Consider the following 7,681-nt stretch of genomic DNA (forward strand, 5'->3'; position numbering starts at 1 on the left):
CAGCTTTCCCAGCTCCGGATTTCCTGCTGCAGCACCTCGCCCCCGCTCCCCACAATGACCCTTCACCACCCCTCCCCCATTCCCCTTCCCCTTCCCTTTGCACTGAGGACCAGGGTGACCTTGCTCTCTTTCCAGGGATAGGGTGGGGGGCTGATTCTCATGGCCTGAGCTCACCAGGGTGGGGGGCTGGGAGCTTCCGAGGAGAGGAAGAAGAGGCACCACTGTCAGTTGGATCAGACAAACCTCAGAGGGGGAGAGCACGGTGGCAGCGATGGCAATCTGCTTGGAGCAGTAGGTGCATCTTGGATACTCACAAGTAAACAGTAAGAGATATGTCATTTGTCCAGTGCCTACGCACTGGCAGGCACAGTGCTTAAGGTTTTACATGGATTGTTTCATATAATCCTCACCACTGCTTCATGTGATAGCTTCTGTTATCATCCTCATTTTGCAGATAAGGAAAGAGTTAACCTCCCCAGGGTTAGCACAGCTAGGAAGTGGCAGAGCCAGGATTCAAAGCCATGTATATCTAGTACTCCTTCCACTGTGTCTCCCAATTTACCAGGTGATGAGCCCTAGTCTACTCAACTCCTAACCCACGTCTTCACTTCTCCATTGATCCAGTCCCCACACTCAGGCTACTCACCCTGTGTCATGTGGGATCTTAGTTCCCGATGACCAGGGATCAAACCTGTGCCCCCTGCAGTGGAAGCTCGGAGTCTCCACCACTAGAGCATCAGGGAAGTCCCGAGATGCACTTTTTATCAGTGGTAACGTCTTCGTGCAACTACATCTCTTAACCCAAGTATCACTATAGCAGTCTCTTAAGTCTTTACTAGGATTGACTCAAACTCTTCCATAAGAAACCATTGAAAAAAGGGTGTTGGGCTTCCCTGGTGGCGCAGTGGTTGAGAGTCCGCCTGCTGATGCAGGGGACATGGTTTCATGCCCCAGTCTGGGAGGATCCCACATGCCGCGGAGCGGCTGGGCCCGTGAGCCATGGCCGCTGAGCCTGCGCGTCTGGAGCCTGTGCTCTGCAGCGGGAGAGGCAACAACAGTGAGAGGCCCGTGTACGGCAAAAAAAAAAAAACAAAAAAAGAAAAAAAGAAAAATGGGTGTTTAATATGTCTGGCAGTAAAGATAAATAAGACTCCTCTTAAGCAGCCTTCCTTCTAGAAAGGCTCACAGGGTCCATAAATGCCAGGTACTCAGGACTGACTTCAAAATGCATGTGTAAAGGAAAATGTGCCACATCTAGTGCACTGTTTATCCTGCAATGAATATTTGAATGAATGAAAGAGTATTGAAAGCCTCCACAGTACTGAAGGAGGAATTTTCGATGGCCACCGGGGTGTTGAAAAGGTCTAGACTTAAAATTATCAAAGGGCAAGAAAATGTCCTTATTTTTTTTCTTAACTTCAAATAAAGTAGAGCAAACATGGGCTGTGCCTTCTCATTCTAAATACAGGGCCTATAATATAAAGGAAGCTTTAGGGGATGCCAGAAAGTATAAAATATCAAAGAATGCCCTTTAAAGACACTTTGGAATTTCTAATAGAGCTAAAAATTGGTAAAATCTAGATGGGAGAAAATGAGAAGAAAAGAGGAGTCGGGATGGTTTGTTAAAACACAGATTGCTCGGCCTCATGCCCAGAGTTTCTGATTCTATAAGTGTTATTAGTTGTATAACTAACATGTACCACTAAGGAAATGTACCGAATGTCTACTGTGATGTCAAGTACAGCTGAGTGCTTAATATCATTACACTCTGATGATGCTAAACATTTAAAAATTCTAATACAGATCTAGTGTCGTGTACATCCTGATACGTGACATTTGTTTACTAAGGGAAGACAGATACTTTGCCCTAGGTTTCACTGAAAGTCAAGATCTGGCCAAGACCTTGTAGGAGAGCATCGCAATGGAGGCAGGGGCATCACAGACAGGGAGCTGCCTGCAAGGATGCCTGAGAGCATTTTGTACCGCAGCTTCCTGTGACAGAGTATAGTACAACACACTGAATACACGGTTTTCCTTCTCTTCCCCACCTCCACCTGCACAGGATAGTCCACGTGCATACACACCTACATTTGAAAAGGAGTTAACATAGGTACGGGGGTGGGGCAGAAGTAAAGACATCCAGATCACAGACAGGAAATGAAATGCAGAAGAAACTCCTCTCCTCACGACCCAAGACGGGAATGTTTCCCAGGGTCAGAATGGTTAAACAATTGTGTCCTTAACTCTGGCTCTTCTTGAGGACCCCTTTGCAAAACTCAATTGTTTGTCGCTGAACTGATACAGTTGCAGAGCCGAAAGCCTGCAGTGTAAACCTCATTGTTTTTTCATGGCAGGCTCCCAGAGCTATTTAGAGAATGTATACTTTGAGAGACAAAAGGACCCAAGAGGACAAAGGGGAACTGTGTGCACACTCTTCTTTGGGAAACGTGGGTCTGTGGGGATGCACACGTGGGCAGCGGAGAGCTGAAGCAGGCTTCCAGCAGGGCTCTCATCTCTACACAGCTGGGGTAAAGGACTCAGCAACAACACGGAACAAAACTTCTAAAGGCCTCACAGCCAGCCCCCCCGAAAAGAAAACCCTCCAGAGTTTTCAGAGAAGACTCTTGGGGTGGATGGGGGGGAGGAAGAGGAAAAGAGCAGGTCATCCCTGAGGCCAAGTGAACAGACCATCGTTCTCTGCTCTCAGGAAAGACACATACCCTTGACTTTGCTTTTCTTTAGTTTCCAGATAATTAGTGTCTGTTGAGGACACATCACTGAATGTGAGAGCTGGGAAGGAACGTCAAGGCCACTAAGTTGAATCCTCTCATTTTCCCCTGAGGCTCAGAGAGGTGTGTTGACCCAAGTTCCCACTGCTGGAACCCAGGTCTCCCTACACCCTATCTAATGCCCTTACCTCTGCCCACAAGTGAAAGGCTGTCCAAACAATCTTTTGGAAGAAGAAAAAAAAAAGTGAGAATTGCTGACCCAGTGCTGGGAACCGCTGTGTCATCCAGCTGGAATTTGACCTATATCCTCCCAATGAAACTGAAACGGACGTGGGAGGGAAACACATGGAGACCCCGCTATGTTGAGAAAGACACACTTAAAGGATGTTGAACAGCCGTTATTTTTGTGAAGGAACCAACGAGCTGGCCCCTACCTGCCGCTGCACACAATTCTCATTACTTCCTCTCAGGAACCCTGTTCCGTAACAGCAAGAGCAGGCAAACGCCTGGGATCCAGCTGGCCTCTTGGTCTACTCTCCCCCCACCTCACGGAAGTGTGATTCAGGTTCAGGATAATCTGACTCCAGACTTCTCTGGAGCTTTCCCGAGGTCTGAGGAGCTACAGCAAGAGAGGGCTGCTCAAAACAGTGCCTGGTGGTCTATGCCGGGGGCTAAAAGCGTGGCCATATTCAGCTGCTATTTGAATCTAGGAGTGGAGGTGGGGATGGAGGAGATGGGCCAAGCACCAGCCGAGCCCGAGAGGCTTCATGGAAGGAACAGCTCTTAAAACCAGGCTTTATAAATGGTGGCTATTTATTGGCTAGTACATTCTTTTTTTTTTTTTTTTTGCGGTACGCGGGCCTCTCACTGTTGCGGCCTCTCCCGTTGCGGAGCACAGGCTCCGGCCGCGCATGCTCAGCGGCCGTGGCTCACGGGCCCAGCCGCTCCGCGGCATGTGGGATCTTCCCGGACCGGGGCACGAACCCGCGGCCCCTGCATCAGCAGGCGGACTCTCAACCACTGCGCCACCAGGGAAGGCCTGGCTAGTACATTCTTATATGTGTTACCCTAAGAACTCTGCGCAGTGCTCTGTAGAGGGTTTGTATTCAATATGTTTTTGTTGTCGATATTATTATGCCTGGAGATAATTAATTCAACTGAAACACACCCTGGAGGAACTGTTCAGAACTACCCAGTTCTTTTCTCTCTCTCTTTGGAAGGAGGAGCGTGCATGCCGAATTCTGGCTCCTTCCGGACACTCCTGCACTGGGAAGCTGCCGATGAGGCTAACTTCAGAAAGAAGGTGTGAGGAACAAAGCACTGATTTCAATTTTAGTTCTGTAGAAATATTTGAGCAGTCTGCTTGGTGGTGTTTTCATGATTAAAAATGACCCCGTGCATGCACTCGACAGGAACATGGGCCACAGCCGGCCTGACATATGCTTTCTCCCATCTCCATATGTTTCATTTATATCTTAATCCCCAGCCTGCTGGGAAAGAGCCGGGTAGGATGACACTTTGGGGACCGCTGTCAGTTGGTTTCATGCTATTTTCTTAGCCTATGGTTTTCACACATCCTTCACTATGAGCTGGAATCTGGCGCCAGGCCTGTGGAATTGCCATAGGGCTGACTGCAGGGGAAAGAAAATTCGAAATGTGAAATGACTTTGTTCACATGTGAGTCGGGGATGTGTTTGCTCTGTTTATAGAAGGAGGAAATGACATTTGAAGAAAATTGGTTCAGGGAGAAATGCTGTCATTATATAAGCATTCGAAATTTAGTGACTGACTGGCATCCTTATGAAGTTCCCAAACGTGCCCTTTGCCCGTTGCCGTGTGGTGAAAAGAGCATGGGCTTTGGAGCGCAGTACATCTGGGCTTGCTTCCCAGTCCTGCCACTTAAAGACTCTTCGACCCTGAGCCTCAGTTTCCTCATCTGTAAAATGAGGATAATAACAATTGCTTAAACTGTTTTACTGATCTTGAAATCAGTTGATATAAAGCTCAATATACACTATGAGCTCAATATAAAATAGCAGTAGGGGCTTCCCTGGTGGTGCCGTGGTTAAGAATAAGCCTGCCAATGCAGGGGACACGGGTTCGAGCGCTGATCCAGGAAGATCCCACATGCTGCGGAGCAACTAAGCCCGCACACCACAACTACTGAGCCCGCATGCCACAACTACTGAAGCCCACGCGCCTAGAGCCCGTGCTCTGCAATGAGAGAAGCCACCGCAATGAGAAGCCCGTGCACCGCAACGAAGAGCAGCCCCCGCTCGCCGCAACTAGAGAAAGCCTGCACACAGCAATGAAGACCCAACGCAGCCAAAAATAAATAAATAAATAATAAAATAAAATAGTAATAATAACTATAGCTAATATTTCAGAGGCAGGTAGTGTGCTGGGCACTGAGTTATGCACTTGTTTTTTTCACATTGTCCCACTTATTTTGACAATAATGCTATGAGGTCAGTAGAATTATCCCCTAAAATGCTAATACTATTAATCATGACGATATACCACACAGCTCAGATTGGGATAATCGCATGCTTTCTAATCTTGCTTTTTCTTCCTCATCTGCCTGCACACCTCCCCACCCCCGTCCGCACTGGTTTTCATTTGTGGTCAGAGGGCTGGAGATGTCTCACCAGGTGATAGGGGAATGGAGACAGGAGGCCAAGGGAACAAGCATTTTGCCACCCAAATGCTGGAAGAGGGCTTTGCAGTCAGAGACAAGCGATCAGATTTTCATGCAAAGAATACTAATTGTGTGGAACTAACAAAGAGGCTTGTTTGGGGGGAAACAAACACAAGAGTCATTCAGATACTTGAAATCTTTTTTTAAATCAGAATACTGGAGCTTCACAGAGGCCAGTCCCTTTGTGTTCCTACTCTCCCGCCCCCTTCCTTCTTAGCTTCCCTCAGCGGTTGGGGGGCGGGGCAGAAGGCCCGTTTCAGAGCGGGACCAGGTAGGGCCTATTCCCTTCAGGTGGCGGCAAAGCCTGAGGTGCAGAGACCCAGCCGCTCCCTCCCCCGGGCACGTCTCCCTGTGGGGAAGGCACAAGGCGGGAGCAGACAGATGGCAGCCACTAGGATGCTTTCTGTCCCCTCATTTCTTACGAACGGAAACGGCCTTGTTGGAAGTTAGCTCTTGCGATCTCTCTTGAGGGTGAGGCAAAAGCTGAAGCAGCATCAGATGAGAACCTGCCTCAGGAGCTCATAGTCAGCCTCTGCGGCTCAAGGCACAGAGGGAAGCAAAGGGACCTTGAAGGTCTAGAAGGGGTTAACCCAGGTCACGTGTCTGAACACACCGCCCCGCCCACCTCCGAAGGACGGCGGGCACTCGGAAGTGAAGCCTCCTGCGTGAGAAGCTTATTTAAATGCTAACTGAAAACAGCAGATTCTATTTTCCCTTTGGCCTCCGGGAAGCCACACAACAGAATTTTGACATTTTTCACTAACACTGTCTGTGCATGGTCCCAAATTGTTTCTGAGCACGTCTCCCCGTCCCTGCCACTTCTGCCACATTTCTGGGTGTGGTAGAAAAGAAGCGCTTTCAGTCTGGTCCCCAGAATTCATGGAAATATGAGAGTATTATAACATTTTGTATTGTGTCTTGTTTTAAAATCGAAAAGTCCTGTTTTTCTCCAGTGGCGTTTTAATCACACTTCAAGACAACCTGTTGCGAAGGGACACTTTTGGGGTAAGGCCAGGGACAGAAAAACTCAAATTAGGACTTTTTAGATAGCTCAAAGACAATTTTGAGAGCTTAGAGATTTACAATTTAGTCAGCTTCCCTCTTCATTTTACAAAGGAGGCAACTTAGAGAGAGACTTGTCCAAGGTCACACAGTGAGTAAGTGGCAGACCCATATATTTTAAAGTCCCATTTTCAAAATGCTGTTATACACAATCCAAATGATCATCTCAGCAGGGGGCATTTTTGTGTGTAGAAGTTGGCAAGCTGATGAGTTGTCACCAGGATTAAATAACAGTAACGTCTGCAAAGTGGCATGCACAGTAGCTAAGCAAAACGAAATTAAAATGTTCTATCATTACACATTTCCTTTCCTTGATATTTATGTCCACATACATTTTGAGTTTACAGAGTTGTAACATTTGTGTCTATATCACATCTTGATCTCTCTTTTTCACTTAACACAGACCCCATACTTACCATTTTAATGCCGAAAGAACATTCCATCTGGTCCGTAGACTCTACTTTTTTTATACACGCTACCATTATTGAACATTTGGGTGGTTTCCAGTGTTTCTCCGTTATATATAGCAGGGCTTGGAACAACCTTACATAGCTTCCCACCCCCCACCCCGTGCTCCTTTTTAGCTGATTTCTTTGGAGAACGTTCTCAAAAATGGAATGAGACATATAAAGAGCTTTCAAAGCAGATTGCTCTCCAGAGAAATACCACCAGTTTACTGTGTTTGTGTGTCATCGGTGATGGGAGACTATAGCATTGGAGAAAAAAGTGGTTTAACTCTTCTGTCTGGGCATAGAAAGGGAACTTGGGGGTTCTTGACTGAAACTTCCTAGCCTGCCCCTGGTCACCCCACCCTTCAACCCTCAGCAGTGTTAGTGCTTTCCTGGCCTTTTTTCTAACTTCCCCCTTCTGCACAGAGTCTTGGAGCAGAAGCAACCATGCTAATACAGAAGAGGATGAACAGTTTTGAATCAAGAGGTAAAATCTAACAAAAGCAACACACGGAAGTGTGACTGTCCCAAGTGCTTCACCAAATAAAATGTTGGGGATTCACTTGTAAATTTCCATCATGGACAAAAAGGTGATTTTAGTTTCAAAGATCAGTTGATAAGAAAAGCCTGCCAATTCAGAGAGAAAAATCTCACTGTGGATCTATGTATCCATGTGTTTGAATTTGAACATTTGGCCCAGTGGACTTGGGGTGTCTCTTCTGACTTCTGTCACTCACAAACTG

Source organism: Lipotes vexillifer, unplaced genomic scaffold, assembly GCF_000442215.2.
Source record: "Lipotes vexillifer unplaced genomic scaffold, Lipotes_vexillifer_v1.1 scaffold481, whole genome shotgun sequence".
In the NCBI taxonomy this organism is placed as follows: Eukaryota; Metazoa; Chordata; class Mammalia; order Artiodactyla; family Lipotidae; genus Lipotes; species Lipotes vexillifer.